Source organism: Eriocheir sinensis, chromosome 59 (assembly GCF_024679095.1).
Source record: "Eriocheir sinensis breed Jianghai 21 chromosome 59, ASM2467909v1, whole genome shotgun sequence".
In the NCBI taxonomy this organism is placed as follows: Eukaryota; Metazoa; Arthropoda; class Malacostraca; order Decapoda; family Varunidae; genus Eriocheir; species Eriocheir sinensis.
Window position 1 is genome coordinate 9,704,039 of NC_066567.1, and position 9,078 is coordinate 9,713,116.

Here is a 9,078-nt window from a genome sequence, read left to right on the forward strand (position 1 = left end):
GTTTTGTTGCCCCCTTGAGAGAGAGAGAGAGAGAGAGAGAGAGAGAGCACTAGTATTAAGATAAGTAAACGCGAACAGCAAACATACTCTTTTAAGGTAACACACACACACACACACACACAGACACACACACACACACACAAACACACACACACACACACACACGGCTTTTACGCATTGCAGAACCACATTCTCTCTCTCTCTCTCTCTCTCTCTCTCTCTCTCTCTCTCTCTCTCTCTCTCTCTCTCTCTCATTCAGCAGACCACAGCGGAGATGACGCATGAGAGAGAGATGGGGAAGAATGGTAGGAGGAAGAAGGGGAAGAAGAGGGAGAGAGGAAGAGGAAAGAGGAGGGGGGAAGAAAGGGGAAATTGCCGCATCTTCTTTTACGAATGAAGAGGGGAAAGAAGAAGAGAGGAATTTGATCTTGTTATACCGTCAAATTTTCCTCTTTTTTCCCCTCTTTTCTTTCCTTCCTTATGTTTGTTTTCCTGTGTATTTTCTAAGATGACTTCCTTTCTGCCTGTCTGTCTGTTTGCGGTATTTATCGATCGTTCACACATATGCTCTCTCTCTCTCTCTCTCTCTCTCTCTCTCTCTCTCTCTCTCTCTCTCTCTCTCTCTCTCTCTCTCTCTCTCTCTCTCTCTCTCTCTCTCTCTCCAGATGCTTATTAAGAGAGAGAGAGAGAGAAAAGTTTATAAATCTCTCTCTTTCACACATGTAGTTATTTTCCTCCTCTCTCTCTCTCTCTCTCTCTCTCTCTCTCTCTCTCTCTCTCTCTCTCTCTCTCTCTCTCTCTCTCTCTCTCTCTCTCTCTCTCTCTCTCTCTCTCTCTCTCTCCTCTTCGTTTCTTTCTTAACAATCTACGTTCTAAAAATTATTACTACGTCTTCATTTCCTCTCATTTTTCTCCTCTCTTTCTCCTCCTCCTCCTCCTTTTGTTTCTTCTGCTACGTTCTTCTTCTACGTTACTCATTCGTCTTCCCTCTTTCTCCTCCTCCTCTTCCTCCTCCTCCTCCTTTTGTTTCGCTCTTAAAATTCGTTCTTAAAATGGTTTCTGCGTTTCCATTTCCTAGTATGTGTCTCCTCTTTCTCCTCCTCCTCCTCCTCCTTTTGTTTCCTCTATGTTCTTCTTCTACGTTCTTAAATCTGTTTCTCCGTTTCTTCCTCTCTTCTTCTTTCTCTTCCTCATTCTCCTTTCATTTCCTCTTTCTACATTCTTCTTCGTCTCCACCTCTCCTTCGTCTCCCTCTTTATTCACTATTTCTCTCTTCTTTCCCTTCTTTTTAAACAATCTACGTTCTTAAAATCATTTCTGCGTTTCTGTTTCCCTTTATTTCCCTTCTTTCTCCTCCTCCTTTTTGTTCCTTTTAGCTGTCTCCTTTCTTTCTCTTTCTGATTCTCCTCCTCCTTCTCCTTTTGTTTCTTTTTAATCTGCGTTATTTAAATTGTTTTTGCGTTTGTTTCCCTTCACTCTCTTTCCCTTCTTTCTCCTACTCTTCCTCCTCCTCCTTCTTTTCGTTCCCTTCAGCTGTCTCCTTTCTTTCTCCTCCTTCTTTCTCTTCCCTTCAGCTGTCTCCTTTCTTTCTCTTCCTCCTTATCGTTCCCTTCAGCTGTCTCTTTTCTCTTCCCTTCAGCTGTCTCCTCTCTTTCTCCTCCTCGATCTTCTTTTGTTTCCATGCCGCTGCGTCTCTCCCTGCCTGCCTCCCCGCCCTTCCCTTTACCTGCCTTACCAGCTGGGCAAATCCATCTTCCTTATTGATTGAGTTCCAGCTTCTGAACCCCGAATCCTGACCAACCGCGAGGGGATCCTTGTGGCGTATCCTACCAAATCTACGACTGATTTAAACGTACTTTCTGACCCCTACCGGCTATTCTGACTCTCCCCATTGACCTATTGGACCTTTCTACACGTTTAATTAATAGGTGTGGGCGGGGTGTGGGTGCTATCACGGTGCTGTGGCTCAGAGCAGGTGTGGCGGTGCGCGGTACGACGTGTGGGTGACGGTCCCGGCAGCGAGGTGGGCCACAGAGCACTGCACCGCCGCAGACTATTTTTGCCTGTGAAGTGAGTCGGTTGTCTCCCCCTGTGGCCTTGACTCTCCACCACCACACGTCCGCAGTGCCGCACGGACGAAGGACACGCCACCACGGATACGCACAGGCCCAAGGACACAGGACACATACGGACATACACCCCCAGCATCGATTTCTACCCTCCACCTCTGGTCCCAATACGAATATTTTAACCTGTTGCTTTTGACATAATGATAACCCCGATTTGACCCTTCCTGTGCTTCCCCCGGGGTGACGTGAGGCTCAGAGAAGACCCCCTGTGATACCCTGTGGCTTAGAATCGTTATATAGGGGAGAGAAAGTGAGGAAAATCGGACTGAATTGTGATAGGCTTGTTTTAAGGGGTCATGCATTCTGCTCCTCTCTCCCCCTCCTCCCTCGGCCCTTTGAAGTCCATGGGTGTGAAGGGCGTCCCCCGTGGCCTTACCCTTAGTGCCACACCCCTTAGGCAAGTGTAAAGGGAGGATGGGAGGCCGGTGGAAGCTGCAACACCCCTCGGAGGCTAAAAGACTAAAAAATCAGGTATGTTAGAAGGTGTGATGGTGGTGGTGGTGGTTGTGGTGGTGGTTGAGTGACGGGTGGCAGGGTGGTTGAGGGTTGAAGTATGCTGCCAAGACTAACATCTGTGTGTGTGTGTGTGTGTGTGTGTGTGTGTGTGTGTGTGTGTGTGTGTGTGTGTTCGATTTTATCTGCGTTGACGTTGGTGATTGTACGTGTGTGTGTGTGTGTGTGTGTGTGTGACGCTTAGAATTCCATGCACGTAAAAGATTATTGATTTCTTATTATCTCCCCTGCTGGTCCTCTCTCTCTCTCTCTTTCTCTCTCTCTCTCTCTCTCTCTCTCTCTCTCTCTCTGGCTATTACTCATCCCAGCATAGTGAGGCATTATTATATTCATGAGTCTTTCCATTTTCATTACTCACTCCTCCTCCTCCTCCTCCTAAAACTACACTCTTTATTGCCTAACTAGCAACTCTTCCTCTATTACTACTACTACTACTACTACTATTTCTACTACTACCAGGCAAGTCTCGATCCTTTTTCCCCTCAACTTCCTTCCTTCCTCCTCCTCCTCCTCCTCCTCCCCCTCCCCTTTACCAGCATTCCCCTCACATACCGCTGCAGGTCTTACAAGTTATTGCTTCTCTTATCACTGCCTTCAACGTTTACGGCTTATTCTGCGGTAGCTTGTTACGGAGGATGGAAATAGTGTTCTTTTTCTTCGTCCTTAAGGGGCTCTTACACTGGGCAAATTCTCCGTGGATCTTCAGTCAAACCACGATTTCCGCTGGCGTGGTTCTCCTATTTCCGTGGTTTTCTGACGTGTCCACGATCTTCCAAAGCTACGGTAGATTTCACTGAAGGACGACGGTATTACTCACCATCATCATCATCAGCAATAACAAGAAACAAATGAGAACCACGCTAGCGGACATCATGGTTTGACTGAATATCCACGGAAAATTTGCCCTGTGTTAAAATAGCCCCTTAATTCTTGTTCGTGTTCCTGAGAGATGAAAAGAAAAAAAAAAGAGAAAAGGGATGGAGAAAGAACTGAATAAGGACGAATGCATGGGACTTTTTCTGGTATTTCTTTCTGATATTTTTTCTGGTATTTTTTGCGGGTAGATTCTCACTTTGTAACTTATGACATGAACCCCGTGGACAGTACTCTTAGCCTCTCTATTAGTGGTTCTGAGAGGGGAGGGAGACGCGTTCAGCCCCTTCCCTCCCTCCCTTTGAAAGTATTTATAATGATCTCCGGTAAAAATAGTCCCCGCGGCCGCCCCCTCAAAGCCTGGCGTCCACTCAGCTGATACCGCCCCTTAATGATCCTGATTTCGTTCATACTTTCATTTGTTTTTTATTTGTTTATCCTCGTGCTTGTTTTTCAGGTTCTTAGTTGCTTTCCTTTCGTTTATACTTTATCTTTTTATTTGTTTATATTCATTTATTTATTTACTTCTTTTTTGTTTATTCTTTTGTTTACCTTTTTTTTATTTTAATTGCTTTTGAGGTTTATTGTTTTCATTGTTTACTTGTTTTTTTTTTGTTTATTCTTCTTTGAGTTTACATAGTGATAGATTTTACTTCTTTTTTCGACTCTCTCTCTCTCTCTCTCTCTCTCTCTCTCTCTCTCTCTCTCTCTCTCTCTCTCTCTCTCTCTCTCTCTCTCTCTCTCTCTCTCTCTCTCTCTCTCTCTCTCTTCTATTTTTTCTCCTTATTCTTTTTCTTTCTTTTCTTTTTCTTCTTTTTTTGTTTTGTTTGTTAGTATTTTTTTTCATCGTCTTTATCATCTTGTTAATCTTCTTTTTTCTATTTTTTCTTATTATTCTCTCTCTCTCTCTCTCTCTCTCTCTCTCTCTCTCTCTCTCTCTCTCTCTCTCTCTCTCTCTCTCTCTCTCTCTCTCTCTCTCTCTCTCTCTCTCTCTCACGCCATAGTGCCATCCATCGTCCCTATCTTCCCACCATCACGCATCACATTATCTTTTACACACAATTTATCCTTCCCCTTCTTCTCTCTCCCTTCATTATCAAGATTTATCACTGTTTCCTTTGTTTTCATCATTCTCCTTATTCCCTATTCGCTGTTTGTTCTTTCGTCTATTCTTCTTTCTCGTAGTTTATTTATTTTTTTATTCAGTATTTCTCCTTCCTTTCCTTTCCTCTCTTTTCCTTAATTTGTCTTTTTTCTTCTATTTCTCTTCTTCATTGCCTTTCCTTTCTTCCTTTCCTCTTTTCTCTTATCTGTTCTCTTTCTCTTCTTCCATGCCTCTCCCTCCTTCCTTCCTTTCCATTTTTTCTCTTCACTTCTCTTTCCTCTTCTTTCTCTTCTTCAATCTCTCTTCCTCTCCCTTTTACGATATCTCTCTTTCCCTTCTTTCTCTTCTCTTTTTTCTCCTCTTCAATCTCTCTTCTCCTATTTATGTTGCTTTTTCCTCCTTTCTTCCTTTCTCTTCTCTTCTCTTTCCTCCTATTTCTCTTCTTCTCCTTTTTTATGTTGCTTTTCCTTCCTTTCTTCCTTTCGCTTCTCTTATCTTTCTTCCTCTTTCTCTTCTTCAATTTCTCTCCTCCTTTTAACGTTGCTTTTCCTTCCTGTCTTCCTTTCTCTTCTTTTATCTTTCTTCCTCTTTCTCATCTTCAATCTCTCTTCTTCTTTTTTATGTTGCTTTTCCTCACTTTTTTCCTTTCTCCTCTTCTCTCTCTTCCTCTTTCTCTTCAATTTCTCTCCTCCCTTCCTTTCTTCCTTTCTCTTCTCTTATCTTTCTTCCCCTTTCTCATCTTCAATCTCTCTTCTTCTTTTTTATGTTGCTTTTCCTCACTTTTTTCCTTTCTCCTCTTCTCTCTCTTCCTCTTTCTCTTCTTCAATTTCTCTCCTCCTTTTAACGTTGCTTTTCCTTCCTTTCTTCCTTTCTCTTCTCTTCTCTTTCCTCCTCTTTCTCTTCTTTAATCTCTCTTCTTCCTTTTACGTTGCCTTCCTTCCTTCCTTTCTTCCTTTCTCTTCTCTTTCCTCCTCTTTCTCTTCTGTGATCATTGCCTCTCTGTCTCCTTCCTTCCCTCCTTTCCCTTATCTCTTCTCCTCTCCTTTCTCTTCTCCAATGGCTCCCTGTTATCCTATTTATCATTCTCTCTCTCCTTTTTTATCCAGTTTTTCTCTCCCTTCGTTCCTCCGCATTTGTTCCCTTCTCCCTCATTTCCTTTTTATCATGCTTGTTATCTTTCTCATTTTCTTTATCTCCTTTATCTGTTTATGTTTTCTTTTATCTTCATTCTTTTTCTCCTCCTTTTTTCTCTTCCTCCTTTTTGACTGGCATTTTTCTTATCTTTTCTTATATTTTTCTGTTCTTATCTTGCTTATCTTTTCTTATTTTCTCTTTTCTTTTTTCCTTCCACTTCTTTTCTTTACGTTTTTAATTTTCTTTCATTTTCCTATTATCTTTTCTTCTTCCTTTCGTTTCCCTTTTTCCGTCTTTTCTCTTTCCTGTTTGCCATATTCTTCTTCTTTTTCTCTTGTAATTTCTTTCTGTCTCTCTCTCTCTCTCTCTCTCTCTCTCTCTCTCTCTCTCTCTCTCTCTCTCTCTCTCTCTCTCTCTCTCTCTCTCTCTCTCTCTCTCTCTCTCTCTCTCGGACATTAATCGCTAGGGGGCACTTATATATTTCTTCCATTTTTGCGTCCTTGTCACACTCATCCATCTTCGCCAACATCCTCTTCTCCTTTATCTCCTCCTCCTCCTCGCCCTCTTCCCTCTCCCTGTCTTCCTCCCTCTCTCATCTTTCCCCTCTTGGCACGGGTCTCTCATGCACCTGTTCCCTGTTAACCTGCATGACAGCTTTCCCTTTCCGTTCACAGCATCCCTTCAAAGCATCCTCTCCCATCCCTCTGTTTATCTCACTTTTCCTCGTATTCCTCGTTTTTTTTCAGGGTTTCGCGTCTCAGGTCTTTTCCCGTTCCCCTTCGCCTCATTTCTCCGTGATTTTTACTTCGTTTGTTTGTGGACCTGAAATAGAAATGCATGTCAGAGAGGAAAGGATTTGGCAAGCTAGAGGGTGTCTGTCTGAGAGGGGAGAGCTTGTGTATGTGTGTGTGTGTGAGAGAGAGAGAGAGGGGAGAGCTTGGTCTGTGTCATTGTGTGTGTGTGTGTGTGTGAGAGAGAGAGGGGAGAGCTTGGTCTGTGTCAGTGTGTGTGTGTGTGTATGAGGGTGTTCGTTTTCGTGTAAGGGCGAGGGAAGAGCCTAGGAGGAGAGGGGAAAGCGCCAAGGCCAGATTACCCGCCTGCAAATCATAAAATATTGCAGTGACCTTTTGAACCGCGTAGGAACCAAGAAGCGGGCGGGGTTCCCAGACGCCTCCACCTCCCACGTCAACTACTTCCAGAGGCCGATAAGGAGATTAATCGTGTTTTCATGGGTGTTTTTTTCACGTTCATGGTACAGAAGAAGGGTTAAACTACCACCAGGGTCATAGATGTACCTCGCGAAATGCACAGAACTCCTACGAAATGAGTGCTTCTACCTCTAACGCCAACTATTTCCAGAGGCCAAAAGGGAGATTATTAGGTTTCTTATGGGTGTGTTTTCACGTTCACGGTACAGAAGAAGGGTCAAACTACCACCAGGGTCATAGATGTACCTCGGGAAATGCACGGAACTCCTACGAAAGCCTTGTCGAGTGAGTGCTTCTACCTCTAACGTCAAGTATTTCCTGAGGCCAAAATGGAGATTATTAGAGTTTTCTTTGGTGTTTTTTTCACGTTCATGGTACAGAAGGAGGGTCAAACTACCACCAGGGTCATAGATGTACCTCGGGAAATGCACGGAACTCCTACGAAAGCCTTGTCGAATAAGTGCTTCTACCTCTAACGCCAACTATTTCCAGAGGCCAAAATGGAGATTATTAGGGTTTTGTATAGGTGTTTTTTCATGTTCATGGTACAGAAGAAGGGTCAAGCTAGCACCAGGGTCATAATAGTACCTCTGGTGTTGGACAATAGCGACTCTCTCTCTCCTCTTTCTCTTCTTCAGTCTCTCTTCTTATTCCTTTTCTGTTGCCTTTTCTCCTTCCCTCCTTTCTCTTCACTAGTCTTGTCTCCCGTTTCTCTTCTTCCTTCTTCTGTTTTGGCTCTCCTTCCTTCCCCTTTCTCTTCTTCAATCTCTCTTCTTCCATTTTCGTTTCCTTTTTTTCTCCTTCTCTCTTTTCTCTTCACTAGTCTTGTCTCTCATTTCTCTTCTTCCTTCTTCTGTTTTGGCTCTCCTTCCTTCCCCTTTCTCTTCTTCAATCTCTCTTCTTCCATTTTCGTTTCCTTTTTCTCCTTCCCTCCTTTCTCTTCACTAATCTTGTCTCCCGTTTCTCTTCTTCTTTCTTCTGTTTTGGCTCTCCTTCCTTCCCCTTTCTCTTCTTCAATCTCTCTTCTTCCATTTTCGTTTCCTTTTTTTCTCCTTCTCTCTTTTCTCTTCACTAATCCTGTCTCTCATTTCTCTTCTTTTTTCTTCTATTTTGGCTCTCCTTCCTTCCCCTTTCTCTTCTTCAATCTCTCTTCTTCCCGTTTCGTTGCCTTTTCATCCTTCGCTCCTTTCTCTTCACTAATCCTGTCTCTCATTTCTCTTCTTTTTTCTTCTATTTTGGCTCTCCTTCCTTCTCTCCTTTCTCTTCATTAATCTTGTTTCCCATTTATCTTCTTCAATCTCTCCTCTTCCTCTTTTCTCTTAACTAATCTTGTCTCCCATTTCTCTTCTTCTTCCTTCTATGTTGACCCTCCTTCCTTCCCTCATTTCTCCTCACTTTTCTTCTCTTCTTTCTCTTCTTCAACCTCTCTTCTTCCTCTTTTCTCTTAACTAATCTTGTCTCCAATCTCTCTCCTCCCTTCTATGTTGACCCTCCTACCTTCCCTCATTTCTCCTCACTTTTCTTCTCTTCTTTCTCTTCGTTAATGCCTCTCCTCTCTTTCATGTTCCTCCTCCTCCTCTCTCTCCCTTTTGACATCATCCTACGCCCGCCAGCCCCGCCAAAGTAAACAAAGTGGGTGCCAGAAGAAGATTGATGTGTGATTCTCTACCCCTTCATCTCGCGGCCCTGTCAACCCTAGAGAGGAATTTTTAGACGCCTCTCCACCCGAAATTAACCTCCCCTGTGGCCACTCTTCTCTTTAAGCCACTCTTCTCTGCTTGCTTATATAGGGAGCAGTGTTAGTGGGTTTTATTTATTTTTATTATATTTTTTGCCCTTGAGTTGTTTCCTTTGCCGTAAAAAAGAAGAAAAAAGAAAATGGGAAGGGAGAAGAGTGAGAGAGAAAGAAAGAAAGAGAGAAAGAAAGAAGGAATAAATGATGATGGGAAGGGAAATGTGTGTGAGAGAGAGAGAAAGAAAGAATGAATGAATGAATAACTGATGAGAAATTGAAATAAATAGTGAAAGAAACAAAGAAAATAAAAAGAAAGGAAGAAATGCAACAGAAATCTTATATGCATACATACAATTACCGTACAGAGAGAGAGAGTGAGAG

General features: G+C 43.0%; 1 protein-coding gene across 7 annotated transcripts in view; it reads left to right on the forward strand.

Moving 5' to 3' along the window:
* The first annotated feature begins 2,034 nt into the window (after window positions 1-2,034).
* Window positions 2,035-9,078, forward strand: part of LOC126985562 (blood vessel epicardial substance-like) — a 30,007-nt gene continuing 22,963 nt past the window's right edge. For 6 of the 7 annotated variants that reach the window (XM_050840699.1, XM_050840702.1, XM_050840703.1 and 3 more), the window contains exon 1: window positions 2,036-2,600. The gene's annotated coding sequence lies outside the window, so the exon portion shown is untranslated. Of the gene's footprint in view, window positions 2,601-9,078 lie in introns of all 7 variants that reach the window. The other variant, XM_050840706.1, reaches the window with a different exon arrangement.